The 15,706-nt window shown below is 37.6% G+C and overlaps 1 protein-coding gene across 2 annotated transcripts in view; it reads right to left on the reverse strand.

Moving 5' to 3' along the window:
* Nucleotides 1-15,706, reverse strand: part of LOC121727241 (lachesin-like) — a 45,018-nt gene that overhangs the window by 15,770 nt on the left and 13,542 nt on the right. The gene's annotated exons all lie outside the window — the stretch shown is intronic.

Below are 15,706 nucleotides of genomic sequence, written 5' to 3' on the forward strand. Positions count from 1 at the left end.
CTGCGCAAGTGTCACTCGAAAGAATTGATTTTTTTATTTTGCGCCGGTCGCCTGTACAGGCCTAAAAAACTTCACAGGTCTATTCCCACACACATTCCGGTCTATCTGCGCAGGCATACCTGCACAGGTGGAACACTCCGGTAAACCGTAGCATGTATGGCATGGTTATAAATATGCGTTTGTATTTAAAATTGCACTGTCAATGTGTCACTTGAATCTGTGGCATAGTATATGCTACAGATTTAAATAAGTAGCTTTGCCAACATTTACGTCGAAATTAAATAAAACGAACTATAAAGCCTTGTTTTTGCAAAGTGGTGAAACTTCGGACGTATAGTGGCGAAATACGTTGAATTGTGTTTCTATTCACTAAAACAAAGGGTTTCAGACCGTCGGAGCAGTGCTATAAAAAAGGTAAATCCCTCGGGTACGTCACCGAAATATCTCAGGCGCTGACTCCTGCCGGACGGGGAATCCCCGCTCGATAAACCTGCACAAACCTATCACAATACCTGCACTGACTACTGGACGAAACGAATCATTTTCAGAGAACAATACTCTTCATTTCAGAAGATGTTAACCGTAGTCGTTCTTTTAGTACACTTTACTGCCGCAATACTCGTTCGTATAGCATATTATGATGTCATTAACACCAAAATAGTAATCTTTGAAGAAACTCAGTTTGCCAAATATAATCTTTTTGTACTTTTATTTTACTAAAATATTGTTCAATTCATTTTTCCGTGAATTAATAAAGTAGTTAGGTAAATAGATTTTAAAAATTAATGTATACAAGAGATCGCCAAGTGGTCGAAATTCAACCTCAAATAAAAAATTAAATTATGAGTTTCAAATTTCAACGCTTATGATGTTCTATGTCAAGATATTGACTTTATTATTTTTTAGACATAATTCCTGCGACAGTCTCAGACTACGTCTCAGATAAATAAAGTCAAATTGATGACAGACTGGCCGTGTAATAATAATTGTCTAATAGTATTTAAGATTCAATAAAAAAAAACTAAATCTATTTTCAATTTGACAACAGACTTCGACCATAAATAAGAGTACAATTCGTATGTATAGGCTTGTCAATCAAAATTTCCTAGTATGTGTGTTGTAGTGTGTGTGATGTTTCATTTGTTAAAAAATGTATGATAAAAGCATAATTTCAAAATAATATTAGCTCGATGCACTCCTTCACCATATAAACTATAACTGTGCAAAATTTTAATCACCTACGTTTCCGCATTTTTCGTCAAAAAGGATCCAAAGTTTTTCGCTCGCGTATATAAATAGATTCATATTGAAAGTAAATATTTTAATCCCACCCTTTTATTAATTATCAATGTGGGTATGTTATATGAAAGTGTTTATATTAAATTTATTAGGGTAAGTATAATATTATCCTTGTTGTTTAGTACAACCAAATTCATAACTTTTAGGATTTTATGATGAAGGATTTATTATTATTATCGTTATCTAAGAAGTCCTGAACATTTTGTATAATGCTAAACAAACATAAAATAATGTAGGATACCGAACGATATTTACATTATGTAATCTATATATTAATACGTGAGAGAAAAATTTTGTAACCCTTTTTACGAGGGCTTCCTCAAAAAGAATCCTGATGATCAGCCAGCAGCGTCCCAACCCAGCAATAAGGCGAACTCATCCTCCGCAAGTGAACGACTCTAAGCATCACGGGAGAACAAAAAAAGAGGATGAGACAGAGAGAGATAAAAATGAAATTAAGAAGTCTCTAAACTCAATGGCCAAATTAAAAGCGTTTGTGGGCTCCATCAAAAAGGTACTTCATCGTACATGATCGAGGATAAAAACACCCTTTCTCGGATCAAGGCTACGTCACAAACAAATCGGCAGGCTTTAGCAATGAAGGCTTTTTGAGGGAACCATCTACACAAACACCGGCAAATAAAAACAAAAGATATAGGGCCGATCTCGGGCAAGTGCTCCCGCCAAAACTCAGACTGGCCCAGAACCCCGAAGATCATACAATAAATGCCTTCCTCGAATTCCAGGCGATAATAAGAGCAAATAAGACCATAAAGCTCTTGACCTGCAATAAGATCATGCAGGCCTATCAGCGGAAAAATCAAAAGCTGTTAGAAGTGAGACTCGAAGATGCAAAAGCTGCCATATACGACAATGTCACCTCCACAATAATTGCCGGGGCGATGACAGGGCAGTATATGGCGGCATTAAGTGCCGACTGCGGATTCGTGGTTCTGGACGAGGATGAGACAAAACGCACGGGAACACTCAAATTTATCACAAAATCTGAGGATCCAATAGTGGTAATAGCGGAATGTACCAGAATAATGCTGGAAGACAGGATACTAGAAATGGCAGAAGTCCTATCTGGGGACCCCGAATCCAGCATGGACTGGGACATATTCGCGAAACCTATCAACTACTCGTGGGTCAATGGGGTTCCTGGATGTGGGAAGACAACTTGGATCATTAATAACTTCAATGAGGAAACAGACGTTATAATAACAACGACAATCGAAGCAGCCGAGGATCTAAAGCAAAGGCTATCGCTACGAACTGGCAACAAAGTTAAAGATAAAGTTCGTACCATGGCCTCTTTGCTGGTAAATGGGACAAAAGGAACCTACAAAAAGTTGATAGTTGATGAGGCCCTCATGAACCATTTCGGCTCAATCGTCATGGCGAATCAGTTAACAGGCGCCAACGATGTTATCCTCATTTAAAAATGAAAACCTCTTTAAACTTAATTACACTCGTCCTAACCTGGTAACCAGCATCACCCAGGAGTTGTCTTGCACACACAGGAGCCCTATGGATGTGGCATACGCCTTAAGCACAATTTCCTTCGATGAATAGATGTTATTATAGTAACATCTATTCATCGAAGGAAATTGTGCGGTCCCTAAAGCTAATGAAGTATACAGGAGCGAGAATACCTAAAACCGATCTAAATACCCTGTATCTTGTCCACACACAAGAGGAGAAAGCAGCCCTCACTAATACAGGCTATGGATCGGGAACGGACTCTCGCGTCCTCACAATTCATGAAGCTCAGGGATTAACGAGTCCCTCGGTATTCATCATACAGACCAAGTCCCGAAAGCTGGCAATCCATGACAGCGTTCCTCATGCAGTTGTAGCTATATCCCGGCACACTAACACCTGTGTCTATTACACTGACACTGATGGAGACGCTGTGGCAAACTTCATAAAAAGAGCCACGGAGGTGTCAACCGAACACATAAAAGATTATAACATAAAAATGGCTATAAAAGACAGGAACGATAAAGTCCTAAGCCACATGGCGGGTAGATTCGACACAGAACGATATCTCTTTAACACCCTAGAAACTCCACCCAGCTTGAGTGACCCCTCTCCACCAAGCCAATGTCACAACATCTAAAGGCAAAGGGTGGAGCAGCATAAAATCTAAGAAAATCGGAAAATGTCGGATCTACTGGCCGCCACACCGACTGGGACCTCACCGTTCAAAACATTAATATTATTATTATGTAATTTATAAAACAATAAATATATATTTATTTATTATATGTATAATTTATAATAGTCTATTCTATTAAGTATATATATACACATATATATATTATATTATTTATATATATGTAAAAAAAAAACAAAAAAAAGTGTCCATGGCGTGATGGACCACAATTAATTAAAATTCATAATATTATTTCAATTATCCTTGGTGCGAAAAATCTAAATAATAAAATAACAAAAAAAGGATATGGACGAACAGTCCATAGACGGCCACAATTTTATAAAAAAAAAAAAAAAAAAAACCCTTTTTACGAAAAATGGGGAAACGTAGGTGCATGAAATTTCGCACAGTAATAGTTTATATGGTGAAGCCTGAAGGAGTGCATCGAGCTAATATTATTTTAAATGGGGTTTGGGTAATATTGGCGTAATTTTCAAATCTCGCGGCCACTCACCAAACCAGCATATTATGAAAGAACATATCAAGGGGAGTAAACTTTATTATGGGGGACATATAGGGCAGTTCCATGTAAAAGTCTACCATAAACTAAAAAATAAATACCTGATTTTGGTATTAAAAATACTTAATTATAGTCACAACATTATGGCACTATTAAGATTTTATAGAAGCAACAATTTCTAAGCATTACTTTTCTAGCAAAGCTGCCATTTATGAGATGATGTCGTCAGATCGGCTGAGTGTGGTTTTGTGTGATGAAGTTCTGACTTAGTTTTCACGTTATGTACTTTAAATTCTTCTCACATTTTGTTACACACTGATTGTTCAAACAATTAAATACCGATATAGCTTTTGAGATTCGAGAAAATTCATTTTTATAAAGATAAGGCTTGTAAGATCGCAGTGTCGAGTTGTAGTGTCGGTCACATAAAAATCATTACTTTTGTCTATAACTACGGTAAAATTACTTTTACATCAACAAAATTAGAAACTTTTCTACGTGACGGCGTTACTCAAATGATACCGGCATTAAAAATTTGCCATCTTTTTTATAACACCTAAACTCTAAAAAATATTTTTGTAGTGTCGGTCACATTATGGAGTCGATCATGCTCAAAAGTAGCGTTTTGTTTGTTATTTTTGCTAATAGATGGCGAAAACAGCTATAGAAAGCAGAGAGAGAAGCAGAAAGCTAAATTATTATTTTAAGAACCTGCCAGACCACCTCAAAGTCAAATAAAATCCAAAATTTTGCGATGTCTGGAAATGGGAAGCAATTGTCACAAAAATCTGGCAGTAGGACATGAGATTATTACAGATATCGCAAGAAAATAAGATAAAATTATTGATTTTTAAACTTTGTTGAACGTAAGATAGACCTACAGAACTGGAAACCTTCTAAAGTAATAGCGACCGAAACTCCATAGTGTCTGGTCGTTCTTACCTCTATAGGGCTCATATAATGGAAAATTTTTAGCTTAAAAAAATTACGAAAGTCTGCCTATCGCTGCCTTTTGGGTTATTATGTTAATAGTTTTTGAGAATTTCGTGTTGAGTTATTTCTTGACTAATTATTAGTGATTTCGTTTTTGTGACGTTTAAGTTCAAAAAAAGCATTTTAATGAATTAAATAATAACTGATTAGCTTTTATATACTTTTAGAGTTCGTACTGTACGTGCTGAGATACATAAATTTTAAAGTTTAATGTAAAACTACCGACTTTTACCTGCACAAAGTGAGTGTAGTGTCGGTCACGTTTTGGGCTGTAGAGTCAGTCACATATGGAATTGCCCTATAGCTAAACTATGTCGGAGCCGAGATATTAGGCATTTTAAGTTCGTATTTTCAACTAAAAGTAAATTCAATCATAACATGAATACTCAGTAAAATACAAAAAAACTGTATTATTTATTAGCTTAAAGCCTTCCTCGATAAATGGGCTATCCAAAAAAAAAAATTTTCAAATCGAACAAGCAGTTCCTGGGATTAGCACTTTCAAACACACGAACACTTCAGCTTCATAATATTAGTATACAAGGTATAACAAAACTAAGTGATAATACTTTAGTGTATGTACTGTGTATGAGTCCCGTGTATTAAGTTTACTGTAAAAGTAGTAGCGCTGAAAGAGAACATTTTTTTTTCGTTTTTGTATGGGGAAACTCTTTACGCCAGGGCGCTTGGCCATGCAAATCACAAAAAGTTTCTTAGCAGACAGAAGCATAAAGGTCGTAGTTGACGGCGAATGCTCGAAAACTCAGTCTGTTGATGCTGGTGTCCCTCAGGGCTGTGTGCTATCGCCTACCTTATTCATACTGCATATCAATGACATGTTACAGACCAACGGCATTCATTGCTATGCGGATGATAGTACAGGTGATGCTGTACGAGTATATACCGGCTCCTCCAATATTTCTCGGCTAAATGTCATTGAGAGTCGAAACGAACATGTGTCTAAAAATATAGAGAATTCATTGGAGAAAGTCTCTGAATAGGGTAGACGTAACTTAGTCCAATTCAACCCCGCCAAGATACAAGTCTGCCGACCGCTAAAAAGTCACCAATGGTCGTACATCCTCGTTTTGAGGGCACATCTTTAACCATCTCCCCTAGCATTGAAAGACTTGGCGTTAGCATATCGAGCGAAGTCCAGTTCCAACATCATCTAGAGGGTAAGGCCAAGTTAGCCTCGAATAAGCTTGGTGTTCTCAACAGAGATAGACAGTACTTCAGTCCGGGCCAACGCATACACCTCTACAAGGCGCAGGTTCATCTTCCTACTCCTCCTATTTTCTTCTGATTAATTTCGTTGCGGGTCTCAAGACAGTTTTAGCATGTCCCTCGGGCTCCCTGAGATCATATCAAAGGGTTTTCGTGGTTGGATACCGCTGTCGATCCCGGCGACACAGGAGATACAGTGGTGGGAATGTGTGGTGGGCCAAAGCCCGTTTAAAAAAAAAGAAGCAGTTTCGGCAACATAATATGGAATATTGTTCTCATCTCTGGGCAGGAGCGCCAAAATACCAACTGCTCCCTCTGGATCGTATCCAACGAAGGGCCGCTCGAATTGTTGACTGCCATAGTGTTTCAAACAGCTTGGACCCCTTGGAATTACGCCGAGATGTAGCTTCCCTCTGCATCCTCTATCGGTTGTATCACGGGGTGTGCTCTAAGGAATTGTTCGGAATCATACCACCTGCAACTTTTCGCCATCGTCCCACGCGAAATTATTCCATCCTCATCACCTTGATGAGTGGCAGGCTTCCACCGTGCGTTTCTCGCGTAACTTTCTGTCGCGCACTATAAAACTCTGGAACAAACTGTCACCAGCAGTATTTCCGGACCTATACGACCTGCAAACCTTCAAGAAGAGAGCGTATTCCTCTTAAAAGGCCGGCAACGCACCTGCAGCCCTTCTAATGTTGCGAGTGTCCATGGGCGACGGTAGTTGCTTTCCATCAGGTGACCCGTTTGCTCGTTTGCCCCCTTATTTTATATCAAAAAAAGAATTATCACTTTTGTTTTATCCTGTAGATACAGAAACAAGCATAATAATTATTCATTACTTACATCATTTATTTTTAATTTTAGTAATTCGTACATTTTAGAAGAATGACTTAACCATTCAACATACAGTTCGACAAGGCTGTATATGAACGGTGCGAGAAAAGGAACTAACGCTTCTATCATACAAAAAAGTCATTTTTGACAGTTCTCCTTTACCAGCAGCGCCCATTGACATCATTGTCATATTGATATTTGAAAGCCTTGTCGAACTGTACAACTACGCGCCGTCATTTAATGAGTTTTTTAACTATTTATTTTTCTTTTGCAAAAAAATGCAAATCCATTTTTTCTCGAATTTCATAAAGAGGGCCGTTTTGTTTTTTTTGTTTTTAATATATTTTGTGTAAGTAAATAGTTAATATTCTATAAAACATTCCTGCAGCAGCCGTACTTCTATAATGAGCCTTTCGGCAGGTATGACTCATAGTCCAAGGGCTGAGAGTAGCGTTAGAGAAGACAGAGGCTATTCTCTTTCTTGGCCCCCGCCGGAGATTTTCCACGAACGCTACAGTCCGAATCGGCGACGTGAGCGTCCAGGTCGGGAAGGAATTAAAATACTTGGGTCTCCTCCTAGACTCGAGATGGACGTTTGCCGAGCACTTTCGTCGGCTGGCACCGAGATTGAAGAGAACGGCAGCGGCTCTCGGTAGCCTCCTGCCCAACCTCGGCGGACCAGGGTCCAGTTGTCGGCAGCTTTACACGGGGGTCTTACGATCCATGGCCCTGTATGGAGCTCCCGTATGGTCGGAAGGCCTAAGCGCCCAGAACAAAGCGCTTTTAAAGAGTGTCCAGCGGGTAATGGCGTTGCGAATGATCCGTGGCTATCGCACAATAGCTGGTGATGCAGCACTTGCTCTTGCGGGGACCCCGCTTTGGGACATTGAGGCACAAGGGCTGGCGGAGATTTATTTTCGAACAGCGGAGATTAAACGGAACGGACAAGCCTATACTCGTACATACGAATTATACTCTTTTATTTATGGTTGAAGTCTGCTGACAACAAGTTGACAAATTGAAAATGGATTATTGTTTCTTTTTTATTTAATTTTAGATATTACTATTAGATAATACTTCAACGGCCAGTCTGAGATCAGCTGAGTCCCAGAGACAAGAATTGAAAAAAACTAAGATGAAGTCAATATTTTTTACAAAATATAGGTAGTAGTCCTAATGTCGTTGCAAGTAAGGTCGAATTTCGACCATTGGGCGATCTCTAGTCGTAGGATACACCAGGGGCGAGAGAAATTGAAAATAGATATTTGAAAATGTATTGCTGTCTCACCAATCTCAAGTCTCCCACCGCAGAGCGCGATAGAGACAACACGACAAAAGTTCTAATAAAAGAACAGTAAAACTTCGATTCGTTGTCCGCTGATTCCTGCTCCAAAACTTAACCGATTTAAGTATTAAGAATTAAAGCAAGGCCTGAGCTGTGTTCCTATGTTTTATTTTTTTTTGTATATTCTAGCCAGTTTTGTTTTCTGGGTGTTTGAACACAGAGGAAAATCTGGCACAGAGGCATCTTATTTGACCAAACGTGGGAGAGTCATGCTTCGACACGAATGGGCCGGCTCGACCGGAGAAATACCACGTTCTCACAGAAAACCGGCGTGAAACAGCGCTTGCGCTGTGTTTCGCCGAGTGAGTTTACCGGAGGCCCAATCCCCTACCCCATTTCCTTCCCTACCCTCCCCTATTCCCTTCCCTTCCCTTCCTATACCTTTTTTTTTTTTTTTTTTTTTTTTTTCGTTGGGGGAATGCTTTTACGCATCCTCGGGGCCTGGGGAGGACCACCGAGGTATGTGGGACTCCCTGGGGCGGACGGAAGACGCACCCGGGACTACCCACTAAAACCCCAACGGTGTTCCTGCTCCTGAAGGTGGGACTACGGGAAATGCGTGATATACGACCGCAGCAAACCCTTCCCTATTATCCATTCCCTCTTAAAAGGCCGGCAACGCACCTACAGCTCTTCTGATGCTGCGAGTGTCCATGGGCGACGGAAGTTGCTTTCCATCAGGTGACCCGTTTGCTCGTTTGACCCCTTATTTCATAAAAAAAATGTAACAGATTTGATAAGGTGTATCCCAAATTCCCAAATTCCAGTAGCCTCGAAAAATTTGTTATAATTTAAATAAGTAAAAACTAAGTTTAGTATAACTTTTTTTAGAAAAAAATAAATAATTTCGTATTTCAATATAGTTTAATATACACGTCATGATTGTCGCACTGTGAGTCTGTGACGTTCAAGAGTTAACTTTCAGCTATTGATACAAAATATCCCGGGTTCAGATGCGAAATTGTTCCCAAAATGTACCTGACACTCTCTGGAAATCTAGCCTGCCTGCACTGCGAAACATTTTAGGTTTGTCTGCGCGTCAATTTCCTAAATATATCTTAATGGTTTAGAAACTAGAAACGCGGTGCGGCAACGTGTGTCATTACCGATTAGATAGTAATTGTTTTATAGTAAAAATGCTAAAAAATTTAGAAAAAATTCCATACCATAATTTAACATTATGGTATGAAATTTCTTCGATATTCCTGAAAAATTTTGTCAGTCCATCTATTGTCCCTTAAATCACTGAAGCTCTTTGATAAAATTAGGTATTATGGGGATACCATTATAGTCGAACGCGATAAAACGTAAAGTCTTACGAAATTTTAGACGTGGGAGAGCCATGCTTCGGCACGAATGGGCCGGTTCGACCGGAGAAATACCACGTTCTCACAGAAAACCGGCGTGAAACAGCGCTTGCGCTGTGTTTCGCCGAGTGAGTGAGTTTACCGGAGGCCCAATCCTCTACCCTAATTCCTTCCCTACCCTCCCCTATTCCCTTCCCTTCCCTAAACTCGCCTATTACCCTATTCTCTCTTAAAAGACCGGCAACGCACCTGCAGCTTTTCTGATGCTGCGAGTGTCCATGGGCGACGGAAGTTGCTTTCCATCAGGTGACCCGTTTGCTCCTTTGACCCCTTATTTCATTAAAAAAAATTGTGTTAACAAAGTTGCGAGCAACATCTAGTATCAACATCATAAACATAACTATATTATTGAGTATATACTTTAAAAATAGAAAAGCTTATCGCAATACTTAAATATTTTTAAGCTTTGAAGCGCTCGAAACTTTAAACTTAGGATATTAAACGCAATCAGTCATCACCGAACCTTGGCGAAAACGATATTCCTATAATATCTTAGAGGAATGTGATATACCTGTGCTTGATCTTAGCTGCGTAAAACTATGTTCTGTTATTCCCAAAAATATTAATTGTCGATTTATCATTGTTGAAGATTTAAGATCTACTCATTACTAACCTGGTAATTATCAAGTAGAGAATGATCATATTATTATGGTGTAATTGTATCGTAACATGAAACTACCACTTAATCGATTACAGCTTATTATACAGTGTGTAACAAAAATAAGTGATAATACTTTAGGGTGTGTGCGTGTTCCTTGTAGAGAGTTCACTGTGAAAGTAGCAGCTCTGAAAGACGAAAAAATTTTTTCACTTTTGTATGGGCAAGGGTCCGAGCGTCACGAGTTTCCCCATACAAAAGTAAAAACAATGTTGGTCTTTCAGCGCTGCTACTTTCACAGTGAACTCTATACAAGGAACGCGTACACACCCTAAAGTATTATCACTTATTTTTGTTACACCCTGTATACAGTAAATGATACCACCGCATAGCGCTCAGCAGTACAATGCAAGTCACGTTTATTTTTACAACAAAATAAACACGATATATACAAGAAAGTTATTAAGTGTATCATTATACAAAAATAATACTTCATTATTACGTGTTTAATTCAGCGTTTTACACTTTAAGCAAATTTTAATGACAAAAATGGAGTGGACCACCCTTAACATAGGTATGAAAAATAAATGTTGGCCGATTCTCAGACGTACTCAGGTTGGGCTGAGAATCGGCCACCACCAAAGTTTTCATCAGAATCGGTTAAGGCGATTTGGACGAACACACGACACGCTCCATTAAAAGACTATTATACTTCTGTAGCTGATGTCTACAGGCAGCAAAGAAAACTGAATCCATGTGGCGCTACGAATTACGTAGCACCTCTACACTTCGTAGCAACGCCGTAGCTCTGCTACGTGGTACCGCGTAGCACCGTAGTGCTTGCGTTTGAACGTTAAAATACAATAATAATTGTTGAACTTTTTAATAATACTATAAGAAAATCTAATATATAAGACACACACACAATGTTCGTTCCCGTATTCCTCCGAAACGGCTTGACCGATTCTCATGAAATTTTGTGAGCATATTGAGTAGGTCTGAGAATCGGCCAACATATATTGTTCATACCCCTAAGTAATGAGGGTAATTCACATTATTAAAAAATATTTATATGGCAAAACAACGTTTACCGGGTCAACTAGTAATAAATTATAAATTCAGCTAAGTATCTCTAAGCTATAACTCAATATTGAATCAAACATCAGGTCACCCAAGAGTCAAGAGTCAAGACTCATACAATAACTGTAATACTACACGAGTACATTTTGAAACCGAGTCAAATCTCGCTAAATATACGTAAAAAGGACGCATTGCTGCTGTTATGTGTAACAAGTGAAGTCGTTTCTTTGTGAAATGTAACTTAAATACGTTTTATAAATGAAAGCTTAAAATTTCGTAAAGGTTAAAGATATCAAATGTACTTAAGTACTTGTAAATAAAATTATTTAGGCTAAATAGGCTTTTTCGCAGTTGGGTTACAGTTTAATCGAATAACATAATAGTATGTATAGACATTCAGAAAAAAGAGCTATAAAATCATATGAAATGCCTACTTAGATGATTGCAGATGTCCGAAATTGTAAGGTAAGAATAGTTTGTAAAAAGAATAAAGCAATTTTGTCATTGGCGAATAGTAAAAGCAGGTTGAGTATTAACGAGTCGCGACGTGCCGCTTTATATTACGGTATCCACAAAGTCAGTTCCGAGCCACCCTCACATTACGATACGGGGGTCGCATTATACCCGAATAACATTTACGAAACCTTGTTTTCATTAAATTAGTTTCTAAACACGCGACACATGAAACTATTAGGTATTTAGTGTGGAAAAATGTGCTCAATTTATGTCACAACTGACCTGCGATATCTTATCGTCCGACGTAATAAAGGTTATAGATAAAGTTTTATTTCTTTTGCATGCGGGATGAAAATTGGTTGATTAAAATTTTATAGAACAAAAAGCTTTGGATTTCTGTAACTGGGACTAACGACATAGTAATAATTACATATGTTGTATCTTATTCAATTATCAGGTCTTGATAACATTACATTGTCATAATGCCTAATGGTATACAGCGTAGGGGTAGTGTATTATTATAGTAATTGTATGCCGTAATAATTGTGATTTAAGTTCTTGCCCAATCAGTACTATCCGTTTAGTTGTTGATATTTTACTTCGCAAAATTTTACCTCCCCTTTTACTTACTTATCCAAATTTTAAAGCAATGAAGGCGCTGGCACTGGTGACAATCAGTACAGCACTATTAAGTAAATGCATTATTAATCCCCCGACCTTTTCGTTACCGTGTTATTGGTGTTCGTTACTCACGCACCTATAACTTTCTCAAATTAGAGTCTCAAAACTTTCACGGTGGTTCACAAATTATTCTTCGTGAATTCTTTACAAGAAAATGACTTAATTGTGCCTGATTTATTTCGCCCGTTGTTTGTAAATTGTACGTAAGGAACGTCGAGTAAATTATAAATCTGAAGTTAAAAAAATAGTGCTGTTTTGTTGTTTATCAAAATGTTCACATTTTAGCTACTTTAAATTGCAAAATTAATGTATATGTCAAGTTATTTTGAGCCGCACGTGTAAGTACATCAAATAATATAATTTTAATTGAAATTAATACATATTTATTACCAATTATATACCAACCACAACGTCACTAAACCTTGCAGTCTTTAATAGAGATGAAAAATGTCAACAAAATAATAATTATAATTATTTCAAAGTAAAAACATATTCAACGTATCATTAAGTAACAAATATGAAAATTTCAATGCTCTTATGTTTAGCGCGGCGCAGTAGTCATACAAGAAAACGGAACATGTATTTCTTAGTAAAACGTTTCGCTTAAGACCTTTGTGGCTAAGGGGCGAGTCGAGCTCTCAAATGAGCAGGTTAAATATTAATGGTTCTTTATTAAATAAGTCGTGTAATTAGAACGTTTACTCGAACATATTTAGGGCTTTTGTTCCTCGCTAAATGTTACAGATTATGTATTCTATTTGTGCCCGTGAATGTGTATAATTTTTATAGCTAAAAATGAACTCCTTAGATACTAACAGACGAACGCTATAGATATAGAAATGTTATAAACCCCATTACTTTTAAGATATGAAATAGGTGACATTTCTTGCATTTCTTGTGTGGTTACATATTTTGTCAAACGTCCAACCAATCCTACCATGTCCTGAATTTAAAAGTCATTGCTTCAACTTTATTACCCCGTGAATTTAAAATAAAAATTATTATATCTATTATTATCACATTGTGATCCTTTAGAGCCCCCGCAGACTTCTATCGGCCGATAGTTTGGTCGGGTTGGGTTGTTACTTGTTAGGCTGTTAGCGCGCACACTACGCCAGCTAAACAGTTGGGTTGTTGGTAGAGTGCGCAGACTAGACAACAGCCGGCCGATTGTTCTCGCACGATTCCATTCACAGCGATAGATTTTTGAATGAAAAATTTAACACGATTTGGATTTCTGCCGAGTCGGCCGACCATACAATCAGAGTCATATGCGCGCGTGGAAGAACGCCGTACTGATTAAACATCGGCCGACAGTTTGCCGATAGATACGTTTGAAGGTAATCGTATAGCCCATCAAACTTAATTATCGACCGATTCGGTATCGTTGTAATATGCGCACTTCACACACTGGGGCATGTTCACAAAAATTATTAAATCAATAATTGACATCGTAGCTCCTCATTTAGCAATTATTTTTAATGACTGTATAAAAAATGGTGTTTTTCCTGACTTAATGAAACATAGCAAGATTGTTCCTTTATTCAAAGCTGGAACTAAATCGGATTCCACGAATTTCAGGCCTATATCAATTCTACCGACCTTTAGTAAAATATTTGAAAAAATTATTTTAAAACAATTACTAGTACATTTTAATTCTAATAATTTATTACATGATAATCAATACGGATTTACTAAGGGTCGATCCACAACGGATGCTTCTTTGCAGTATTTTTGAGGCTTAGGAGGAGTCGCAGGATGCCTTAGGTGTGTTTTGCGATCTCTCCAAAGCCTTCGATTGTGTTGAGCATGCTACATTGATCAGGAAATTGCGCCACTACGGAATTAAAGACTCTGCTCTCAGCCTTTTGACTTCTTACCTTAAAAATAGGACTCAAAGGGTTGAGGTAAATACTAAAAGGTCCAAAGGAACCAAAATAGAATTAGGTGTCCTACAGGGATCTATATTAGGCCCATTTCTTTTTCTCATCTATATAAATGACTTACCTTATCTAGTTAAGGATAATAATATTGAGATAGTGCTTTTTGCTGATGACACTTCACTTATTTTTAAAGTGAAGCAACAACAGTCGAACTACGACGAGGTAAACAGTGCTCTCTCAAAAATATTACATTGGTTTAATGTTAATAACATACTTTTAAATTCTAGTAAAACAAAATGTATAAAATTTACTTTGCCCAATGTTAGGCAAGTCCAAACCAATGTAGTATTAAATGATGAGAAGATGAATTTGGTAGACAACACTGTATTCTTAGGTATTACACTTGATAGTAAATTACAGTGGGGTCCTCACATTGTTAATCTTGCAGGTAGGCTCAGTTCTGCAGCATATGCAGTCAGAAAAATTAGGGAAATTTCTGACGAAGATACGGCACGATTAGTATATTTTAGTTATTTTCATAGTAGGATGTCATATGGAATCCTTTTATGGGGAAACGCTGCCGACATTAATACAATATTTGTGCTGCAGAAGCGAGCCATACGTTCTATTTATAAAATGTCTGCTTTAGAATCTCTGAGAGATAAATTTAAAGAAATTGGTATTCTAACTGTTGCTTCTCAATACATTTTGGATAATGTAATAATGTTAGAAAAAATATAAGTAAATTTAAAGTTAAAAGTGACATTCACTCTAGGAATACTAGAAATAAGCACAAGCTAGATATGCCGGTGATCAGACTTAGTAAAGTCTTTTAAAGGTCAATGTATACGCCTTTACAACAAAATCCCAGAAAACGTTCAAAATCTTTCCATGAATAAATTTAAAAAAGTAGTTAAAGAACGTTTGTGTGCCAAAGCCTATTATAAGGTCAATGATTTCATAAACGATGGCACACCTTGGGAGTAGGATGGCTTCTTGCAAGGCTACTTCTTCATTATTATAGGACTTACAATTATGTATATGGATATTATATATAATATTTAGTTACAAAATTGTAAACTTTATTTTAAAAGATTAGTTTTTTTCTCACTTTTTTTGGTAAAAAAGTGGGCCCCGTGCGAGTTTCTTACGCCGGTTCTTCTCGCCGGGTTAGTTCCCGAACCGGTGGTAGGCATCATGTAGGACTTTCTGAAAACATTTATTTTAAATTTATTCAAAAATAAAACAATTTTGATTTT

The sequence above is a fragment of the Aricia agestis genome, chromosome 5 (genome assembly GCF_905147365.1).
Source record: "Aricia agestis chromosome 5, ilAriAges1.1, whole genome shotgun sequence".
Taxonomy (NCBI): Eukaryota; Metazoa; Arthropoda; class Insecta; order Lepidoptera; family Lycaenidae; genus Aricia; species Aricia agestis.